We start from the raw sequence: 22,857 nt of genomic DNA on the forward strand, positions 1-22,857 counted from the left end.
CCATAACGTTCTCCTCCTTGTTTATTATGTGACAGACAAAATGACATCCCGTTAATCAACAAACGGCCCAAGCTGCTTTCTCCCATGTGGCGTCCTTTCTCTCTTGAAAGCTCTCCCATCTCATCTTTATGGCCTCAGCTCAGATATCAGAAATGATACTATATATAGTGCTGCCCAAATCCTTTTTCATATCCCTCTTCTGGGTGACCCAGGAGATGTGCTTTCTAGCCTGTTTGACATGAGGTGTGACCATGTGACTGGCTCTGGGCCATTTTCTTTCGTCTCTGCCACGCCACTGTCTTTGCTTCACTTAGGACATTTGTCACCACCAGGAGTTATCTTCTTAATTCACAGTCACCAGATCATTTTCTGTTTTCTATGTAAATGTGAAGCTGTAAGAAGGCAGGGCCTTTGCCCATCTTGTTAACTGTTGTATCACAGTGCTCATCATACTGGCTACATACAACAGATGCTCAATTAATATTTCTGAAATACATAAATATGTGAGAGAACAAATGAATGGAGTTCTTGTAAAATCAAAGCCAGTCAATGTATGGGAAGTAATTAGCAGAATCCCTGACAGAGTGCAAGCACTCAACAAATAGAACAAATTATGAACATGAGGAATGTCTGTGGTCAAAATTCTTCATGTTCGTTTCTGTGATGTGGAGAAGAAAGACAGAGATGAAGTTAGGGCTTGGGACCAAAGGTCTACAAGAGGCAGGCTCAGCCTCTGTGATTCTGAATATCAAGATCACACATGTAGGCAGAGCACAGGTGGCCTGGGAGAACAGTCACCAGGGAGGAGTAGACTGATGGTGAGAGTGGGCTCAGCTTCACAAATCAGAAGGTTTCCCCATAGAGGCAACATGATACTAGAATTGTTGGTAAGGGTCTGACATGTCAGGGCCAAGACATCACCCATTTCGTGCATAAGCACCACTGAATCCCTTATAAGAATTACGTCACACATTTAGCATTCATTTATAGGGCTTAGACTATGTGCCAGAGTTTGGCTGGGTTCCGCAATTAAAGGATAAATTAATCACCATCCCTGCCCTCAAAAAACCGGAGGGAGAGGCAGGCATGGAAATAAATAATGAACAATGAAAGGTGACCAGTGATATGACAGCAGGGTGGACCAGAGGAGGTGAGAACAATGAAGGAGCCACCTCCATCGGTGGAGTCATGAAGGCTGCAGGAGGTGACCTCTCAGATAGACCCTAAAAGACAAGGAGAAGTTTCCTGAGCAGATGTAGAGGGATGGGCATTCAACGTAGACAGAACAGTGTGCTCAAGGCATAGAGTCACGCAAAAGCGTTCCAAATCTTCGAAACAGTGGCAAGCTCTAGTGATCAAAAAGCATAAGATGCACCCTATGTGTATCAGAATGGATGGCTTTGCTTCCTGCATCTGAAAGACACATGGGAAATAGACACAATAAAAAAAAATTACACACAGAAATAAAGTGAATATCAATAGTGATAAAAAAAAGTAAAGGACTTGATTGTTTTTGCATATTTTGTTTTGTTATAGTGTTTGTTTGTTTGTTCAAGCTGAAAACAGAATCTCTGACATCCAATCTCTGCCAGGTTCTTTTTGAATGTATTACTCAAACAATGTTAGATCAGCAAAACAGAAAACTCAATATTAGGAAAGAATGACCCGGAATACTGCCACCCTAAAAACCATGTGTCCATATCCCCATGTTCCTTCAAGGCTACAGTCTGACCGGCCCGCCCCTTTCCCGGGGGGCTGATCGAATGGAAACAGGATTTGACTGCATTTCAACCTCAGGGGCCCCTGGAGGAGATGTATGAAATGTCCCTGGGGAACCGAAACTAGAGGTTGGTTATGTATAAACCTGCCTGAAAGAGAGGCCGGCTACTGTCCACTCTTGAAGTTTTAGATTTCCAGAATGAGGAGAGTTGGTGTATGTCTCCAGTTCATAGATGTTTTAAGTTTTGAATCCAGAGACACAGGACCCTCCCATTGTGCTGGGAGTGGAGTAGGGGCTGTTCATGGAAAGTCTCTAGGAATCCAGGAATCACCTGAAATTGCATGCCTGCATTTTTTATAGGTATTTTCCAGGTAGAGGGTCCTTTGCTTAGTGCAGAGCTGGTGTGTGATTTAAGTTCGAGGGTTTTTTTTTTTTTTTTAGTTGTTTTCTGTTTACTCACCAGATCTCATTGGATCAACATGTTTCTAACTTATTGTTCCGAAGCCTGGGAACTGAACAAGCCTGACTCCTGGTTCTTGGCAAAGAATAGAGCTTTTTTCCCACGGAGTCCCTCAGAAAGTCCTGCTATTTGTACTTGCAAAACACATCTCAAATGTGTCGTGTGTCTCCATCTGGATCACCGGGGCCCCGGCCAGGCCACCACCATCGTCACTCCCCAGAACTAACGCCACAGACTTCAAGTAGGTCTCTCTTGTCCACCCCTTCCTTGCTGCAACCTATTTTTGACAGAGCATCTTGAGTAACTTTTTTCTAAAATGAAAATTGTATCACCACTGCCCTGGAACTTCTCCAGCAGTTTCTCATATTGCCTTCAGTGTAACCCAAGTACCTTGGTGTGGTCCATAATGCCCTGACCCTTCTTCTCTGCACACTTGACAGCCTTCACCCTAATCCAGTGAGGCTCCTGAACTGGCCCCGCTCTTTCTCACCTCAAGGCCCACACGCATGTTGTTTTATCTTCCAGAATGTTCTCCCCTCATCACATAATTAGCCCCTTGCCATCACTTAAGTAGGTCTCAGCTTAAGAATGTCTCCCCCACAGGTAGACCTTCACTGACCCTCCTATCATGATAGACTCCCATCCTCATCACATTTGTTTTTTTCTGTTGTAAACCCTACTCATTCATCACAATAGTTTTTTTTTTAGAATGCATTTTGTGCTAGTTTACTTTGTTGTCTGTTTTCCCCACTGGACAGTAAGCTCCATGGAGGCACATGCATTGACTTTCTTCTCCACAGTCAGATGCCTGGACCCCGACACAATATCTGCCACGTAGTAGGTTGAATGGTTGGATGAACAGGAACAGAGTATTAGATGAATGGATGGATGGATGAATGAATGAATGAATGAAAAAAGAAAGAAGGCCATGAACGGTCTTTGTGCCCCAACTTTATGTGTGTGGCAAATGTCTCTACCCAGGTATGCTACTCTGCTGGGATGGGCAATGGTGACCAATGGGGACATGAGTTATAAAGAGTTGAGGTCAATTAGAGGCTGGCCATTAGAGGCTGCGGCCTACAGTCCAAACCACCTTGCCCCCATGGCTGAGTGCGCCTAGGTTTAAACCAAGACAACCTCTATAGCTTGGACTGGATAAGGGAGGCCGAAGAAGGGAGGAAGATTTTCAGACTGAATGTAACACACCAAGTGCTTAAAAGGAAGCTCTGGGAGGTCTTCAGGGGCCTTCTTTGATCAACCTGAGAGTGGTTTTCAATGAGAAAGAGAAGGGTTGGGTGGAGGGGAGAGGTGATGATGACCTGATATTCAACCGGGGCTCACCACACACAACACAGGGATGGGAAGGAAAGCAGCTCACCTTGTCCCCTTTCCCTAGCCAGCACAACAAACCCTCACACCTCCAGGGGAACCCACAGGGATCTCTGTCCTTCACTCCTTACCTTCTCCTTGATGATTCCCATCAAAGTCTGATTTCAACCCCCAGCCTCTCACCCACTCTTGCCCCTACACATAACACTGCAGGTTGGTTGTACTAGGTCCCAAGCTCCCTTATATCCCCCTGGCCTAACATGTTCCCACCTCTGGCTCTCCCTCTTTAGATACCCTCTGGGAGAGTTCCTTAACCCAGACTATGCACTTTGAGGTCAAACCATCTTTACCCTGTGGCTTGCACTCCTGTCAAGTCTGCTCCAGTCTGAGAGAAGGAGTTCAGGGGCCAAATCCTGTTGACTTTTATAACTTTCTATTTCGGGAGGCAGTGTAGGTCACTGGTTAAAACCATGGGCTCCTAATAAGAGCATGGGTCATGCTCTTAATTCGAGCCCCAGCAATTCCACTTAACTGCAATTTCAAGCAAAATAACTTCTCCTCTCTGAACCTCAGTCTTCTCATCTGTTAAGTGGGTATCAAATAGCCACACCCCCCCAGGATTGCTATAAAGATTAAGTGAGATGATGCCACTGGTGCTCCACTCAGTCCCTTGGAACTGTCAAGAAGCTCAAGCTGATTCCCAGGTCCCACGACCTGCATCGACACGCCTGAGGGTTTGTTTGTCTGCTTTAAAATTTGGGGCCAAAATGCAGAGAGATCCATTGTTTCTGTGTATGTGTGTGTGTGTGTGTGTGTGTGTGTGTGTGTGTGTGTGTGTGTGTGTGTGTGAAAGCACACAGAAGCCCAGAAGTGCTAAGGAATTACACCCCTAGGAATAAGCTCCAACCAGGGACCTTGGCACATGGTGTATAAATACCCCACCTTCCACCTCCCTCACTCCTCAGGCAGGGGCATTCTGCAGCAGCGTGAGTGTTGCACAGTATTCCAGACCTTCTCCCAGGGCGTTGGTTCCAGTCACTCACCATGGTAGCTGGCTTGATACTACACTCATCCGTGCTGCTTTCATTCCCTCGTATCATTTCCCCACTTCCCTGTCCGTGTTACACTCCCCAAATTAACTACTTGTGTCAGAATCCTGGTGTTGGGATCTATTTCTGGGAGAGCACACCCCGAGGCAAAATTCTTAGCATAGTTCCAGGTTCTTTGTAAAACTTCAGTATTCAAGGGCTGAGCTATTATTGAACATGGAAGGAGAAGCCTGAACCTCAGCTCAGTGGGAAAGACCTCACTCTGTGCCACCCAAACTCTAACAAAGGGAACACAATGCCTCCCAGAGGGAACAGTCAGCTGCCTCCTCGTGCTCCGAGCCCAGAGCCTGCTGGGGGAGACCACCAAAGTGCTCCTCCCTGACAAAACCCTCCACCCTCCAGGGAAACCAGCTGCAGGACTTGTGGATAAGCCTTCCTCCTCAGGTGGGGTGAGAAGCCTCCCTACCCCACCCTGGCTGGCCAGAACGTGTTTGGCCGGGGGTTGCTCTGTTGGTCCATCAGATGCCAATCAAAAGCAAAGCCAGAGCCCTTTGTCCAAAACTGGGATTAACCAGGCACAAGCAACTCCCGTGAATCTGCCTGTGTTTCTTTTTGCCCATTACCCATTTTGCATCCTGAGAAGTCACTGTCTATAATTTTATCTCCCAGTAAGAGAATTGCAGGAGGTTATCACCACCAAAGACCCTTCAGTTTCACAGGCAGGTTGCAACGGCTGCAGATGCTGAGTCCTGTCCAGCCACCCCAGATATGCACTCTTAAGGCTGGTTCCTGGCAGAGTATCTGCAGACACGGGCTCTCTAGAATAAATAAGTTCTTGGCAAACTGCAGCCTCAGGTCTCCTGGATTTCCCCAGTGTTAGTGACAACAGAGCCACAAAACTCTCTGAGCCAACTGGCTGGCTCCTGGCCACTGTAAGTCTTTTCAGCTAGGAGGGCAAGTGATTTTCCATAGAGTGAAGGCAAAAACTTATGTAAAAAGAAAACCCTTCAATTCTTCTATGGTCTGAAAGCATCTCAGCATTTCAGCTTTAATTCTGGTAGTAAAAAACGTCTCCTGACAGCAAAGACTCCTGACACTTTCCTTTTATAACTAGCTTACAGATTCTTACCACCCTTAGCCACTCCCTAAAGAATGTTCCTTGTCCATTTCTCTGTCTGCCCTACAGATTGACAGCATAAATTAAACTGGATCATATTTGACTCACATAAATTCAGCATCTTCTGCACGTCCAGTAATGTGTTGCTTCAAGTATCATATAGTCACTAAGACAGTCGGCCCTGGAGTCAGATTATCTAGCTGCGAATCTCTGCAATGCTTCTTCCTAGCTCCGAGGTCTTGGCAAGGTAATTAGCCTCTCTGATGCAGTTTTAATAAATGGTGCCAAATCCTTTCCTCCTCTCTCATTGAGAAGTCAAGACTATGTTTCCTTCCCCCAAATCCAAGTGGACTTGTGACTGCTTGAACCCATGGAGTTCCGTAGAAGTGACATCACATGACTTCCAAGGCTAGAACATAAAAGGTCCTGCAACTTCTGCCTGGTTCTCTGGAAATATGCACTCTTGAAGTCCCGGGCCACTGTGTAAGCAGGGGGACTATCCTGAGACCACCATGCTGGAGTGGCCGTGGGTGGTTGCTCCGAACAACACCTCCAGCTGAGCCTGTCCTCCATCCAGTCCAGCGAAGACACCAGGCAGGGGTATGAGAAAGCATGTCCCAAGTGAATCCTCCAGCCCAAATCTTTCAAACTCCGGCTGGTCAAGTTACCCAAGCTGTTTGAGTAACCCAACTGTTTGAGTTGAAGTCCCTGGCCCCAGACATCATAGTGGGGGAAAAACTGCCCTTTCCAAATTCCTGATCCCCAAAACCCATGAGCTTACAAAAATGGACGTTTCATGTTTTTGAGCTGTGTGATTGTTTGTTGCATAGCCACAGCTAACCAGAACATTCTCTAAGGCTCAGTTTCCTTATCTATAAAATGGTCCCACTGGTGGTGCCTGTCCTACAGAGGTTTTCCTGAGGAGTAAATGATTGCAGTGCACCTGGCACGCCATAAGCACCCAGATGCTAGTGATTATGATTAACATCACCTTCGTTGTTTCATTTAATTGAAGAACGCATGAGTTAAATCTATTTGATGAAAATCCCCTAGTTAATTGTTGTGCAAACTGTCTCTTCTAATCAGACGAATAAGAGATATTCATGAAAAAGATGAGCCCAACTTTTCATGAAAAATAATTTGTCTACAAAGTTGCAGAATTTCATTAGTTTTTTAAAAGGTGCTAATACGGGTTCGGTAAGTGTTTTTGTGGTGGGGCGTGGAATCTGTGTGCGTCTGTCATTTCGCGATTCTTTTATATTCTTCTCCGTGCATAAGCTTGCAAATTGATTGACACAGGCATTGCAAGGGGCACAGGGATCGTGTTTACGTACACACACACACACACACACACACACACACACGGCAACTGCAGTATACTAAGTACCCAGAGTGGTACCCAACACTCCCATTAGTCAGCCTCATCATTCCCTTCCAAGCCTAAATGCTTTTATTTTCTCATCCACAGATCGATATGGCTGGCAGGTAAGCGTCTGTCTGCCACATCAGAACAGGGAGACCCTCCTGGGTCAGAGGACCTCAGCCCCTCCTGGGGGTCCTCCGGCCCAGCCAGGCTGAGCAGGTGTCTGAGAAGCGGAGCAGACCCGGCTTGAGCACCAAGCCGTCAGCGTACAAAATCAGATCTGATCGGCCTTTGGAAGATAAATGAGCTGGAGTCCCCCCAGCCCCGGATTTGGTCATCTCTTTATGAGCTCTGAAGGGCCTATTAGCAGATCTGATGAGTGCTGGGGGAGATGAAGTCGGCCTCGAACAACGTTAGCTGGCAGAATCAAATCACTCCGGTCCCCCTGGGGAGAAGGAGACGGCTGGCTCCCAGACGCGGCCCCTGCTCTCGGCTCCGTTGCCCATAAGGTTTATATGAACACGAAGGGGGGGGGGGGAGAATGATAAGCACTTTTTTTTTTCTTTCTTTCCAGGAGAATCGACTAAGAATTTCCTCATATATCTAATAGCTTCTCCTCGGGCAATTTGATGTCCCCGCGCAGACAGGTGCGCTCTCATTTCCCCTCTCCGAGTCGCCAGCCAGAGCGGCCAGCTGGAGCCAGCTCCCCGTCACCCCCTCCGAGCCTGCGACCCCGCAGAGGAGTCCGGCGGCCTGGCGGGAACCATGGGGCAGGGGAGGGGAAGTTCAGCCGTGGGCCGCTGGGTGACAGTGGGCAGTTGACTCTCTGGAGCCGCCGGTTCTGCCCTTATGTGGCTGTGGTTAGGGTTAAATGGAATCACGAATATTCAGTTGATGAGATGCCCGTGGAAGGACCCTTCCCTTCCTTTCTCTCCATCAGCATAAGAGGCAGTCAGCGTTGCTGGACCCAAGAAAGGGGCATCTGGAAACGGCAAACGGCAGCCCCAAGGCTTCTGCCAGCTTATTACAGAGACAAAAAGAAAGATAAATTGAATCTAGGCAAGATTCGGAGAGAAGAAAACATCTTCCTGAAGAAAAGAAAACTGCAGGCCTTGTAGTCTTGTCTCTACCCCACATCTTGGGGCACGTGAAGGAGACCAAAGATGACTTAGGTATGAATCCTGACTCAATGGCTGTGTGACCTTGGCCTGATCACTTACCCTCTCTGATCCCCAGTTTCATATCTATAAAATAGGAGCAATAGGACCACTTACGCTGAAAGACTGTTGTAAGTATGCAGAAGTATCTGAAAGAGTAGCTGGCACCTAGGTCACACGCCATAATCATCAGTTACTTTCTTTTCTTGTTTCCATCTCTACAATGTGGAGTCGTTTGTCTCCGTGCCTTGCCCCACACCCTCACCTCTCAGTTCTGCAGGTCTGTCCCTGTGATCACTTGCTTTATCCTTCGCCCACGGTGGGGCTACCCTGGCCCTGGCAGCCTTCTCACTTGGTAATCCCTTTAGCTGTTATGTAGACAGACAGCTGCCACCATCCCCCTCACACTGTATGTCGTCATTGCCCCTCTGACTTCCCTGCTCAACTGCAAGCTTCCTGCAGGTCTGACACTGTCTCTCATTGGTTAAATAACGATTAATTCAGGGGTCTTAAATATTTGCTTTTAAAGTAAATTGAAAGACTACCATGCACCAACAAGGAATACGAGAAGAGCGAGTGAGACAGACAGGGACTCTACCTCTGAGGACTTCACTTCAAGCAGAGGCAGGAGACAAAAACCAAAACCAAAATGTAAGTAAGCAAAAAGATAACTAATGTCTATAACACGTCCTTCAAAAGATAGAAACCAACAGGCTGAGATGAGAGGAACTGAAGGAAGTCACTTTAGGTGGGACGAGCTTTCAAAAGAGGCTCGATTCACGGAGGACACCACGTAAGACACAAAGGATGACATAAAGAATAAAGATGAACCATCTTTGCCAAAAGCCAGGAGAAGAGATTGTCTTTAGGCAGAAGAGATAGGATATGCAAAGTTCCCGGGGCAGGCGAGAGCTTGGTGGTTCTTGGAGCTGAAAGGAAGCCATCGTACCACGGTGGAATGAATGGTAGAGAGGGCTGTATCTGATAAATACAAGAACAGAAACAAGGAAAAAATCAGTGGGCTCAGTGGGGCAAAGTCAAGGGTTTAGATTAGGGGTTGGCAAACTGTGGCTCTCAGGTGAACTCTACCCTGACGCCCATTTTTATAAATAATGCTTTATTAAAACACAGCCACACTCATTCCTATGGCTGCTGCCAAGCTAGGTTGGCAGACTGAGTCATTGCTACAGACACCTCATGGCCCACAAAACGTATACTGTCTGGCCCCTTATGGAAAACGTTTTCTGACCCCTGGTTTCAATTATGCAACAAGAAGTCATTTCGAAGGGTTTTTAACTGAGGAGGGACGGGATCTGATTAGACACTCAGAACAGTGTCTGGTGCACACTGAATTCTTGAATGCGTTTGTTGAATGAATGAGTGGATACTTAGATGCATAACGCTTCATTATCTACAACCATATAATATTATCTCCTCTGTTAGCACAAATAATCGGGGAGCTACGGGACTGGTGGGAGCCTCCCATCCATCCGGGCAGACTGCATTTTTCCCAGTGCTAACAGCTGACGGATACTTAGAAAATTGAATGTTTTATGCAGCTTCAGATTGGAAATAGCAGTGTGGTTTTCACCACAGGGAACCCTCTTAATGTAAATCCAGCCCAATTACACACACGCAGGCAGGCGCCAAATTTGCAGCAAGACTGAGTGTTGCCCAGCAGCCACTGAAGCACACACAGCTCCAGAGAGGGAAGGGAGGCCTGCCGGGGAGGGTGCGGGGGCTGCGGAAGGCACCTCAACCCTGGGGGCTGCTGCTGCGTGTGACTCATGAGTGGAGGGTGCTGGGTGGCTTACAGAGCCTGAAAGAAAAAGGATGAAGTGGCTTATGCAAATGCACGGCAGGCTGCACTCTGCAATTGCAAAATCATGAATAGGGGAAATTGCTGGAAAACCAAAACTAACTTTGGGTCCCCAAAGGCCATTCCTCTGGCCAGTTACAGATGACCAAAGACTTAGAGAAAGTTAGAGACTGAGCTTTTATTTAAAAATAATAATAATAATAATTGCAATGAGCTCTGTGGGACACATGCAAGATAGATGTATGAAATGATGAGGCGGAGAGATTGGACACAAGTATTGGGTAAGTTAATTATCTGCTTTGTGGTCAGGGTCCCCTGTCACGACCAGCCATGGAGTTGCCTCTCTGAGCACTGGGGGGAAGGGTCCTCCCTTTAACACCCTCCTCCCAAAATATAGATGGGGGCACTTTGCCACTAACTACTTGCTTGGTATCCAGGGGTCCTCTGTGTTTCTAGAAACTTGTATTAGTGTCCTAGGACTGGCATAACAGACTATCAAAAACTGGGTGGTATAAAACAACAGAATTTTATTATCTCACAGTTCTGGAGGCCAGGAGTTCAAAATCAAGGTATGAGTCGGGCCATGCTGGTTCTCAAGGCTCAAGAGGAGGACCCTTCCCTGTCTTTTCCTGGCTCTGGTGGTGGCCAGCAGTCTTTGGTGTTCCTTTGTTTGTAGCTGCGTCACTCCAGTCTCTTTCCATCATCTCATTGCTTTCTCACTGTGGGTCTCTGTGTCCAAATCCCCCCCCCTTATAAAGATACCAATTGTTGGATTAAAGTGCACCTTATTCCAGCATAGCTTTCTCTGAACTTGGTTACATCTGCCAAGACCCTATTTCCTCATTAAGTCACATTCACAGGTGCCAGGAGTTAGGACTTGAATATATCTTTTGGGGGGTCACAATCTCACCCACTGTGGAGTGGTAGGTCGAGGTCCTATGGAAGGACTCTGTGGAAGGAAGAACCCTTGGCATGGAGGTGGCATTATTCTCAATGGCTAGAGAGGTCACTTGGAGAAAGCAGTCACGCTCCTTCTTGTGTGAAGGCTCTGGGTGTAGGTAATCTCAGGTGTCCACTCACAACACAGACCAGCACTCCAAAGGCTAGAAATCCAACCCAACATAGCCGCTGGCCACCAAAACCACCCTCCTCCCAGAGGACCCTGGCTCAGCCCTCTCTCCTAGCACATCCCCAAACAAACACCTCTCTCTCTACCTTTTGTCTGCTCCGGGTCTCTGGCATTTGGACTCTACCCTGTAGTCTCCCATCCTCCCCTGTCTATCTGCCTCCCACCCACATCCAATCCCACCCCAATTCTCTTCTTTTCCTTCTATAGCCTTTGTTTACATGGAAAAGCCTAGATGATGCTCAAATTTTGAGCCCAAACTGGTTCTCCTTCATCAGGGGTAGGAAGTGCTCTGTCAATAATAATTAATAGTAATAATAACTGACTAATGCACATTCCTGGAGTGAAGATGTTTTTCTTCCATCTTTGGGAAGGCCCTCTTCTGCTCAAGAAACATCTGATTAACAGTTTCTAATGTATCAAACTAAAAAAAATAGATTGAGAGTCAAAACAATGCAGATTGCAAGTTCCTCTGCCCCTGCAAATCTCTGGCAAGCAGTGTGGTCAGTACCTAACCTCTGTGATGTCATACTGCAGGTAGGTAGTTCTCAGGTAGGCCTATAACCAAATTTTAAATGGAAACATTCATTCGAGACTCAGGCATCAGATAAAGAAAAAGCCATCTGCGTCAGCATGTCTCAAACTATCATGTGTGAGCATACAGATCACCACGGGACCTTGTTCAAATGCAGATTCTGATTTAGAAGGTCCCAGATGGGGCCTGAGACTCTGCATTTCTAGCAAGGTCCTAGACGATGAGGATGCTGGTGCCCTGGCCACACACCTCTTCCGTCTGGGAAGAGATGACCCTTTTTATAATTGCCTATCCAGAGGCACGTGTGTTCCAGCCAGGAGAAGGCAACATAGGAAATCATCCAAGACAAGCAAAAATGCACCCTGGGGCCCCCACGGTACCCTAGACATCTACCTTCATCTTGAACAAGTAAGGGTTTGTACATATGTTTCTGTCTTCCTAAACTGGCACCCATGCCAACCAAATTTCTTCCCTACATATATCTTCATAAACTACTACGGCTCCAGGAGAAATAAGAGATGCTGTGATTTCACAATAGATGCGATTATGGTGGCAAGTGGGAGAAGGGCTCCACGCTGAGGTTTGTGCACTTGCAGTCGCACGTAAGCCTTGCTACAGGCCAACGGGAAAGCCGAAGGAACAGAACCCAACGAAGGAAGTTACTGCAAAATTGGCTCTAAGCCCCCAAATTATTCCACTGAAACACGTTGGCCCTCGTGGTTTCTGCCAGTGGGTTCCTGGTTGGTTTTGTCCTCATCAGGGCTAAGGTCCAAGTTGTCCTCGTAGGGACTCGCCACGGAGGGAAGCAGAAAGAAGTCTGCACCCCCGCCTTTGCCAGACCTCGGAGCTCACTCACATTAAAACTGGGGCTGCCATACGGGCCACTCTGCAGAGCTGATGGGAGGATTCGCCCAGGGGAAACTGCTCTGTAGGCTCATCGCTCGTCCGTTTTCCCTCCTCCCCGCCAGGGAGGCAGAGGAAGGAGGCAGAGGACAGGCAGGAGCCCGCAATTGCTGGTCCCGGGGTCCCCAGAGATCAGCTGCCCACTCATTTCCTGCATGTGCCAACTTCCTCTCCGCTAAGCCCAGTTACGAGGATCCTCGCCCATGACTGCAGGACAGGGAGTGGCCGGGGCTGAAGAGAAATCGTGACTAACTTCTGAATAAACCATGGGGGTGCTGGGATTAGGATCTCCACCCGCCTCCCGGAACTCCCTGACCTTTTAGGAGTAGAAGCGGAGGGGAAATGGCCACCCCCAGGGAGTGCCTTAAGTGTATCTGGAGTATCCTAAAGTGCCACTACCTTCAAAACCTGCACACGATGTGATTTTCTGCTTAAGACCTCAGCCCTGAAGGATTAGAATGTTGGTGCCATTCTTGCCAGGTGTATAATCTGGGGCGAGGTACTTAGCTTCCCTGAGCCACAGTTTCCTCTTCTGTAAACACCAAAAGTTCTTGTAAGGGTAAATAAATGTATGTGTTGCACCTACTTAAGTCTTGGGCTCATAGTACGCACTTAATAAATAATAGCAAGTACTATCATGTATTTCTTATCATTGCTATTGGCAGTTCACCTGCTGTTATAGCTTATTGCTCACAACTGTTTTCCATAACCTTGCCTTAATAACAGGGCTTAGAGAATGAAACACTGTTTGATGCTATAGTTTTCTTGTTTTCTTCATTCCCCCCAGGAATGAAGGATCCCGGGATTGTCAAATGGTGTAGCCAATGGAAGTAAATTCCCTCGAGTTCTGAACCAGGTTAATCTTGGATGGAATAACGATCTGATCTTAAGTACCAAATCTGATAGGAAGATATCATGTTCCAGGAACATGGTGTTAAGAAAGATTCTGAGGTCCTATCAGACTAGATGGCCAAAAACAAATGTGACTGACAGGTGGTGTCTAACACGGCTACATAGGAAATTGGCAACAAAGGGATGTGCCACTCGTTTGCTTTCCACGTGTGGGAGGCAGAGCACCAGTCTTGAAGTTAAAAGAGTTGGATTCAAATCCTGAGTCTGCCCTTGGGTGGGTGGTGTGGCCTCGGACAAGTTACCTAACATCCTGGGTCTTGGTCTCTCCATTTTTATGAGCAGCGGCTGTTCTGATTATGTTATGAGACTGAATCACTCCACTTAGTTTTAGACGCAGAATAAGGACTCATGGTATCAACACCCTCCCTCCCCCTCCTACCCCTATCCCCTTCCCCTTTCGTCTCTCTTCCTCTCTCTTCTACTCCTCTGCCTTTCTTTCTCCCTTTCTGCTTTCTTAGCACTGGCCAGTCCTCCCATTCCTTCTGTCTGTGCTTTCTCTGCTGAACCTTCCCCATAAAATTTCCACTTGCACCGGAGCATTTCAGCCTTTGCCCCAGAGCACGTTGTGTTGACCCCAGTTCTGAATCTATAAGATCAGAGAGTCATATCACCTTGAAGGTGTCATTCCCTAAGCAACCTTGCTTCCAAAAGTAAGCTTGGTAAAGCTTAACCCCTCAAAGCCTCTGTTAGCTTTTCTGGAAAAGAGATAACTACCTTCAGTGATTAAGCTCCTTCTACACACCAGCCCTGTTTTGGTTATTGAGGGTACAGAAATGAAAGAGATCATCTTGTGCTGAGTACATGGACTAACTAAACTAGTTTAGGGGCAGGATTCCTACAGAGATCACAGCTAAACTAAACCTTAAAATTTATTTCAGCAGAGCAGGGAGATAGCACATGCATACAAGGCACACGGACCCCCAAGCATAAAAACGTGGAATCTCAGGGGAGTGTTCATTCTAATACCACCCTTGAAGTGCCTTCTTCCCACTCCTAAGACCCTCCTTCCCTTGACCTTCATCCTCTTCCTGGATACCCTCTATGCCTCCATCCTGTGATCCAGGCTTTGCACTGCACTCCCATGGCCACCTCTACCAGATGAGCTCCTCAGCCTGTGTCCCCGAATCTCTGGTCTAACTGCCACATAACTCACCAACCCAGCCCAGTGTATTTCAAAGACTAACCCAAAGGGAACACCCACATCAGAATCCCTTGGGGAGCTTATTAAAAATGCAGTGTCCATGATTTACTGAATCAGAATGGGGAGGGATGAGAAAAAGGAGTTTTCACATGTCCCTTCATTGACTCCACCGTACTCTTAAGATTAAGAACTACAGACCCCATCCTTGCTAAGGCAATATGAGTTGATAACACCTTATCCTTCCTGAGAATTTATTGAGCATCTTCTGTAAAACAGGCATTCTTCAAGAAGCATTCACATACATCACGTCTTTTAAAGTGATTGTGTTATTAATTTGTGCACTGGTATGAGCCAGGTTCAAACATTCTTAAATGTAATTCTCCTAACAACTGCACTGAACAACTGCATAGAATAAAAATGAAATCTATAAGTAGAACTTCTTCTCAAATAGTTCGAAGCTGGAAAAACAATGCAAATAGCTCCAGTGTGTGCATGTCTTACACCCCAGAGACCAAGCTTATGGACTGATCCATCCAGTCTGAGCAAAAAACAGAGAAGAAGGAAATTCACCCACAGCACTGGGGACTGGATAAGCACACAAGGACTCAGACGTCGTCCCCTCAACTCTCGTATCAGCCTGCATGGCTGTGTCTTTGATAAATGAAATAGTCAGAAAATGACAGGAAATACTCTTAGCAACCCCCTGTCCCTGCATGCAGGGTATAGGTCTAGGGTTCGTGGTACAGGGTACTTGACTAGCAGAGACTTGGGTTTAAAACAAAGCTCTGACACTGTTTAGATGTGAGACCTTGAATGAGTCAGATGAGGTTAGGGTGGCATCCTAGGCTCCTCCCCAAAGGGCTTTGGGGGATTCAAGGAGACAGTGGGTGCAGCGTACCCAGCACACCGTAGGGGTTCAACACAAGGTGCCGTGAGGATGGTGCTGGGCTTCGCGGCCCCTCTGACGTTCACTCCTGTCCAGGTTCCTATCTGTGCTCAGAGAATTCACATGCCAAAACACCGCTCGCCCATTTGCAGAAGCTGATCCATCACCTGCTTTCTCTTCTCTTTGTGTTCCCCTGAAGCTCGGACTTTCTCAGCAGGAACGTGAACCACGGGACAGAGGCCCTCATGGCTGGGGGATCAGCACGAACCGAAGGAAATCCCAGAGGGGTACCCAGCCTGCAGGAAGTGGGCTTCGAGAGCTGGAGACTGAATGGGGTGTGCTTGGGAGCCGGCTCTCACCACTGGCTGCCTTCAGCCTGGCTTGGTACAGGTTGTGGCACTGAACCTCACAGATATTGACACGGGGGCTGGTCATGAGAGAGCGAGCTGGGGAGGGTTTCCTCTGCTTCCAGCTGGGAGGGGGCAGCCTGGCTGAGCAGGAAGGGAGCTGAGAGATCTGCCAGGAAGGGACAAAGACTCCTGGCATTTGCCAAGGTAGCATGCCCCTGCCCCCAACCCCACCGTACACACACACCACCCCAGGTCATAAGAGTGGTCCCTCCCCATGATGGCGGGGACCCTGCCCTCCTCATTTACCATGCTAACCATCTGAAGAATCGTTGCTGAATGAATGAATGAATTTAACCCTTTACACTCGCTTGCTTTTTTCCCCAATTCCTTTATTCTACTCAGGATTTAATTTTTTAAATACCCTAGATTTTACAAAGCGCAGCAGTAGGATAAAAAACTGGAGTTTCTTTTCATACAAAGTTATTTATTTGAATTTTTTTATATCTCAAATTATTGATACATTCCACGAGTAATTTTAATGTCTATAATTTTTCATGGTGTGATATTTTTTGAAACATTCACCCACATGAAGACCTGGTTTACATTCACATGTTTTGCGAATATAAATCGTCTCTCTTCTTCCTCCTTTGATTTTTCTGTTAGAACAAACAACGCAATCATTGTGTTTTTCGTTAGGGTGAGGTATGATTATATGGAGTTTTTCATCTAAACATTGCTCTAAGTTAGTGGATAATAATCTACCCCTGGAAGTTAGTGTACCATCTTTGCATTTACATTTTACTTGTCCTTTCATGCTAATGAAAACAAGAAAAGATACTGGAAAAACAGACAAAAATCCCTCTTCCCCCCACGGTGAAACTATGTGTTAAGTGTGGCTCGACATACGAGCTGCTACTGATGCTAACTGTGTCGAGTCACACTCGACATCCGAGTGCAAAGGGTTAAAGAAGCTGAAGGACCCTGATCCTTGGTTTCAGAAGGATCCTCCTCATTCTGAAATTTCAGATGGGGATGGTCTTCTCATACCTTGTTGTGAAAAAGGAAAGAGTATTGCTGCCTTCCCTTTTCATGCCAGGCACTCTTATGTGCATCCCTCCATTTAATCTCCTCCTGGCAGCTCTATGAGGTTCACATCTCTTTCTTCATTTTTCTCAGAGGAGCCTCACCTGATTCAGAGAGGTCAAGTGACTTGTCCAAGATCACACAGGAAGAAGTGGCAGAGCTGGGTTATGAACCCATGATGCTCCAACTCCAGTGCTGACCCTGGTCCCCACTGTGTCACCTCAAGGCTCTGCAGATCCCTGGAATGTCTCCCAATCAGGAGGTTTTACTGAGCTCTTCTCATCTATTTATACCTGCAAAGAAATTAAAAGGATTTTTCTGTTATTTTCCATTATTGGACCATTTTCACCTGTTTAAAGCCCAGACAAGTTCTACCCAATAGAAAAATAATGTCAGCCAGATATGCAAGTTTAAATTTCCTAGTGGCCACATTAAAAAAAAAAAAAAAGTAGCAAATGGAAACAGGTACAATCAATTTTAATAATATATTTTACACCATTATATCCAAAATACTGTCATTTCAAGATGTAAACAATAACAAAAACTTTGAGTGAGAGAATTAAGATTATTTTGTACTAACCCTTGGAATTCAGTGAGTGCTTTACACTTAACGGCACATTTCAAGGTGGGCGAGCCACATTTCAAGCGCTCAGCTGGCACGTGGGCCTAGTGGCTGCCAGGCTGGACAGAAACCCCCCTCCATGGATAAGACGTGGGCCTGGTCAGTGTTGAGGATAGAAAGGAGCACGCAGCAGTGCCCCTGGAGTGCTGGCCTGGCGGGCTCTGTTGGCAGGTGTTCTTGGGTGGAAGGAAGCCTGGTACGTGGCCACCTTCCGCTGCAGGCTGCCGACTAGTCCCACTCCTGGGGCAGGATCAGGGAGACCCCAGAGACGCCAGGGTGCTGGGTCACACCCACTCCCCCACTGGGGTTTCCAACCATCCCACGAGGTCTGTAGTCCCGGCTGCACACCTCCCCTGGGAGGGCCTAGTTTGTCCCTGTGTGGTGTCCCTGCCTCTCCTTCGGGTCTGGGGACCCAGAGTTTCCCCTGGGAACCCAGCGGCACGGGCAGTGGAGTGGCCCAGACCAGCGGAGGGCTGTGACATGGGGACCTGGATCAAAGCCGACAAGCAGAATCCCCCTGCCCGACCCTGCTGGGGCCTCCTGCCAGCAGCGCCTTCCCCGCTGCTTGGGGCAACTGTCGACCCTCTGCACTGGAAGCTTCCACCTGCTCCCGTCACGGGCCCGGCTGGGCCCCACCTGTGGGTGTCCACAGCTGGATGTGGAAACCCGTCAGGCCAAGCCAGGCTTGGCACGATGAGCATGGAGCCACCCCGGTCCCTTTGCTGAAGGCCCATATGCTGAGCTCCGGTTGGTCCCCACCAGGCGCCTGGCAGCTATCAGATTGAAAACAGTGACTGGATAATGTTTCCTGAGCACTTACTGTACAGCCCAGGCCTGGGCAAAGCCAGTGGTGTGGATTATCTCATTTAAGCCATTCTCCAAGCAGCAGCCTGCATGAGCTTATTGAAACCTAAAACTGCAAATAGAACCCCCGTGCTTTAAACACCTCGATGAATCCCCACTGTGTGCAGATAAAGACCCACATCCTTCGCAAGGCCTCTGAGGCCACCCAGGCCCCTGCAGTCCCGCAGCCCTGCCTGGCCATGCTGCCCCCTTCTCTCTGCTCTCCGGCAGTGCCCCCCGCCTCGACGTTATTGCGATCACTGCCAGCCGATGAGGGGACTTGGCAGGGCTGGGTGTGGGCTCGTGCTTGCTCTGAGAAGGTGGCAGTGTGTGGGCTGCCTCTGATATTGACTGGCTGTCCCCACCTCCTTGGTTGTCATCCAGGGCGGAAAACAGGGAGCAGCCACTTATTATTCACTGTGACTTCACACACACCACACACCAGCCCAGACGCACACCCAGAACACTGCTCGTTCAGCTTTTAAGTGTCTTCAATGTTGCTCATCCTGTAAATTGCCAGAAATTTCTAGTGGATTCTCCCAATTAGTATAGTCCCCTTGTATCCGCAGTATCCCCACCTTGCCGGCCAACGGAAAAGCCCACCCCTCTGAATCAAAAGGGCTCTTGCTGCCTGGGATTCAGAGGCAACTTGCCCTGGGGGGAACACAGCAAAGCCCACTCTCTCTTGCACAGAAAGTGCTTGCAGTCCAGCAGCCTGGTGAGATACCAGACAGTCCACTGTGCTGCCCATTTAACAGATGTGAAAACCATAGCTCTGAGATAGGAAACAACCTGCTCAAGGTCATATGGCCAAGAAGCAGCAGACCTGAGCTCTGCAGGTGCACGGGGTCAGGGCTGGAGAGGCCGTGCACGGGGGCTGAGGCTGCAAACCGAGCCCTGCCCTCCTGGAGCGCTGCAGGGTCCACACTGGCCAGGGCTGAGGGGTTACCGCACAGCCTTGGCTAAATATAAGGGAGCATCCCAATCTTTCCTCCAGAAAACTCTATTCCACCAGGCAGGGTTCTTATCTCTCTTCTATGCTTCAAGTTGTGAGTTTAGGGTCCCCCTTTCCCACCAAACCCCTCCCAGGCCACGCTAAAGAGAAAGGTGACTTCCAGCGGAGGCCCCTCGGCGGCCTCAACAGCCATCACCAGGTGCTGCCTTGTCATCCTGGAGACAGCTGCCATCGGATTCTCTCGCCCCTGCTCCGCCCAGTGCCCGAGCCTAGATGCAGCGTCTTCCCCCCCGCACTAGCGTCCCAGCCCCTCGCTGGATTTCCTGCCTCCTCCAGCCTTGGCATTCCCCGTGCGCCCTGGGTGAGGGTTTCAAGAGAGACGTTGCCCCCGCTCGTTGCTCTGTGTGTCTGCACGTCCAGCCTTCGCTCCTATCTCCAGCCACGCCTATGAACTAAACCTTCACGACTGAACCCGCCCTCCCTGCTCAGCCCCGATGACTCCAGACAGAGCTGCAGTGAGCAGCCAGCATGTAATAAACCCAAAAGAAGGACTTCTGGGTCATATGATGGCTCTATTTCTTATTTCTTTAGGAGCCTCCATTTTTCCCACTTGGCTGCACCAATCTATATTCCCACCAGCAGTGTGCAAGGGTTTCCTTTGGTCTCCGCCTTTGCTCACATTTGTTATCTCTTGTCTTTTGGATCATGGCCACTCTAACAGGTGTGACGTGGTATCTCATTGTGGTTTTGAGTTGCATTTCTCAGGACTCAGGATGCTACATTGTTAACAAGCTCACCGGACAGTTCACAAGTCCATGGAGTCTGAGAACCACTAACCCAGAAGCCCTGGTCGTTGTGTGACGTCCACCTTGGGGACTGAGTCCAGCCTTCTTCCCCAGCCTCACTTTCCTCCCGTGCCCTTAAAGTGTCACTTGAGCCCTCTGCCAAGGAGCCCTCTCCTCCTTGATCATCTGGGGAATGTCTGTCCTTCCCCCTCACTTGCATCTCACTTGCCATCTCCTCCAGGAAGCCATCCTGGGCTGCACAAGGCTGAGCTGCTCATGCCCTCTTCTGCGTGTTTAACAGCCATTTGCTTTCCATTGTGTGGTGTGGCCCACCTTCCTCGCTGGGGCTGGGGACCTGCAGCCCCCTAGTCAGGGTCTCCTGCTTCAGATCAGGTGGGAGGGTGGGAAGAAGGGCAAATAGTGGCCTGAAAAGAAGGAGGCCCTTCCTGGTCACCCACTGCCCAGGTTCACATTCATCAGTGTCTTCAATCTTTCCTCCTACCCTGGGAAGTTGGTGCTGTCATTCAGATTCTACAAGAGGGGACACTGAGGCAAAGTCGCAATGTGGAGACAATGCTGCTGATGAATGGCAGAGCCGGACCCCAGCCCCAGCCCCAGCCCCAGCCCCAGCCCCTCTCTACTGCAGAGACATCGTGAAGGCATCACGCTGAGAGCTGGAGGCAGTGGTCATAAAACGGCCCAAGACAACCCAAGACCTGACTCCTCTGCGGTACACATTCAGCCCCTGAGGTCCCCTCTTTGCCTGCGGCACATGCGTGACTCTGAGCCAAGCCTTTGACCCAGGGTTACCCTGGTCTAAACCTCAGTGTCATCACCATACGTGCGGGATCCGTTCTCCACTTAAATTTACAGACTAGCTTCGTACTCACACAGAAACGCAGTCAGAAATGACCCTCACACCAGGCTTCCATCAGAAATCTGTGTGCAATCCGTCTTTATTATAGGGAAGGGAGAGTTGGCCAGAGAGGCAGGGGAAGGCAGAGGCAGGGGAGGAGAAATTAATTTGATGTCAGGTTTCAATTGTTGAGTTACTAATCTAATCAGTGACAACTTACCCTTTTAGAAGTACGGCTTGGCTTTCCAAAAATTAGAAATATCCTCTTTTTCCAAAAGGCTGTTGGAGAGGAGATAATTACCCCAATACAATCTGTGCTTATTCTCGGAGTTGTGTTTTTTTTTTTTTTTTCTTTTAAACACGACAACATTTCCTACATGTGTTCAGTGAAGCTGAAAATGCTATTTTGATAATGGGCCCACAGAACGTTTAACAGGCCTGGATGACAATGTGAGACTTTCTTAAGGAAAGAGGAGGCAATGAAAAGCTATTATAGGAGTCATTAATGGGGACGGGAAGGTCTGCCGGAGACATCGCTGCAATTCTCAGTTTTGCTGGTTTCTTAATAAGACTCTTTGAAGACCAGATCTGAAGTGTGATCTTGGCAAAACCCAGAGCCCTCAGCCCTGTCCTTACTCAACCTGACCCTCCCAGGTCCAAGGTCAACCCCCCTCCCGTTTGACAAAGATTGACAGAGGACCTACCACGGGTTAATTTTCCCATTATGTGCTGGCAGTGAGTTAAAAACAATCTTTGCCCCTACACTTTACAGCCCCAAGAAAGGCAGACAAGGAAGCAGAGCTGCAATCTCGCACGATGGGCTCTGTGATGGGCTAGCACAGTGCTCTGCGGGAGCAGAGAGGGGAAAGCTACTAAAGTTCCTGGTCTTGGAAGATGAGTAGGATGTTCCCAGCATGAGAAACTGAGTCGCATTTATCTGACTTCATTCCCATCCTCGTCCCTGAACTGAGACCAGAAGTATGAAATACGCTACAACTGGCCACATGGTTATACCTATCCTTGGAAATGACAGTGAAGTCAACCCCCTGGAAAATTCATCCACTGAAAGTAGGGGAGAGGTGGTTCCCCAGGAAAGCAGGGGAGCAGTCCTGTTATAAGAAGCAGGGGGAATAGATGCTGAACAGGCTAAATTAGCAGCTGGCCACTAAGCAGGTAGCCACTTACTGCCCCCACTAGAGGCCATGACCTCTTCCAGCTCTACAGATACAGAAATCCACAACTCCTGGAACTTGGCCCCAAAGGGAGTCACTCTCAGTCAAATCATTCTCAATAAGCCCCTGTTTCCTAAACCAAAGGTCCCACTTCTTCCCAGGGTCAAGGGGAGCATCTCTTAGAGTCATGCACTTGGCTGTTCTTCCAGGGGGAAGGAGAGGTGAAAATTATCTTGTCATTCTCTCTGGTTTCTTAGAATAATCGAAAGAAAGAAAGAAAAAGAAAGAAAGAAAGAAAGAGAGAGAGAGAGAGAGAGAGAGAGAGAGAGAGAGAGAGAGAGAGAGAGAGAGAAAGAAAAGAAGACAAAATGGAGTATCTCAAGAAACTTTCCAGGTACCTCAATAACAGCAATCCAGAGGAAAAATACTACTCTGGAGAAGAATGTAAAGTTCTGGAAGCCCCAAGAAAGGAACAATTAATTTTGCTAAGAAAAAAAAAAAAAGACATGAGTGAGGAATCAAGTACACTCACAGAGAAGAGGTCCTGCTAGCAGCTAGGATTTAATCCTTAGAGAAATGAATCACAATAAATGGTGCAGGTTCAGCGAATCGATGAGCAATTGATTATTCATATGGCGCTATGGAGTATTCAAAGTACTCTCACACACGTGACT

The 22,857-nt window shown here is 48.1% G+C and overlaps 1 long non-coding RNA gene across 1 annotated transcript; it reads left to right on the forward strand.

Annotated features, from left to right (window-relative positions):
* The first annotated feature begins 10,137 nt into the window (after window positions 1-10,137).
* LOC142861162 (uncharacterized) lies at window positions 10,138-17,235 on the forward strand. The gene is made up of 3 exons (XR_012912540.1): window positions 10,138-10,295; window positions 15,717-15,907; window positions 17,044-17,235. It is a non-coding gene; the product is annotated as an uncharacterized LOC142861162 (long non-coding RNA).
* Window positions 17,236-22,857: the final 5,622 nt, after the last annotated feature.

Source organism: Microcebus murinus, chromosome 16 (assembly GCF_040939455.1).
Source record: "Microcebus murinus isolate Inina chromosome 16, M.murinus_Inina_mat1.0, whole genome shotgun sequence".
Classification (NCBI taxonomy): domain Eukaryota; kingdom Metazoa; phylum Chordata; class Mammalia; order Primates; family Cheirogaleidae; genus Microcebus; species Microcebus murinus.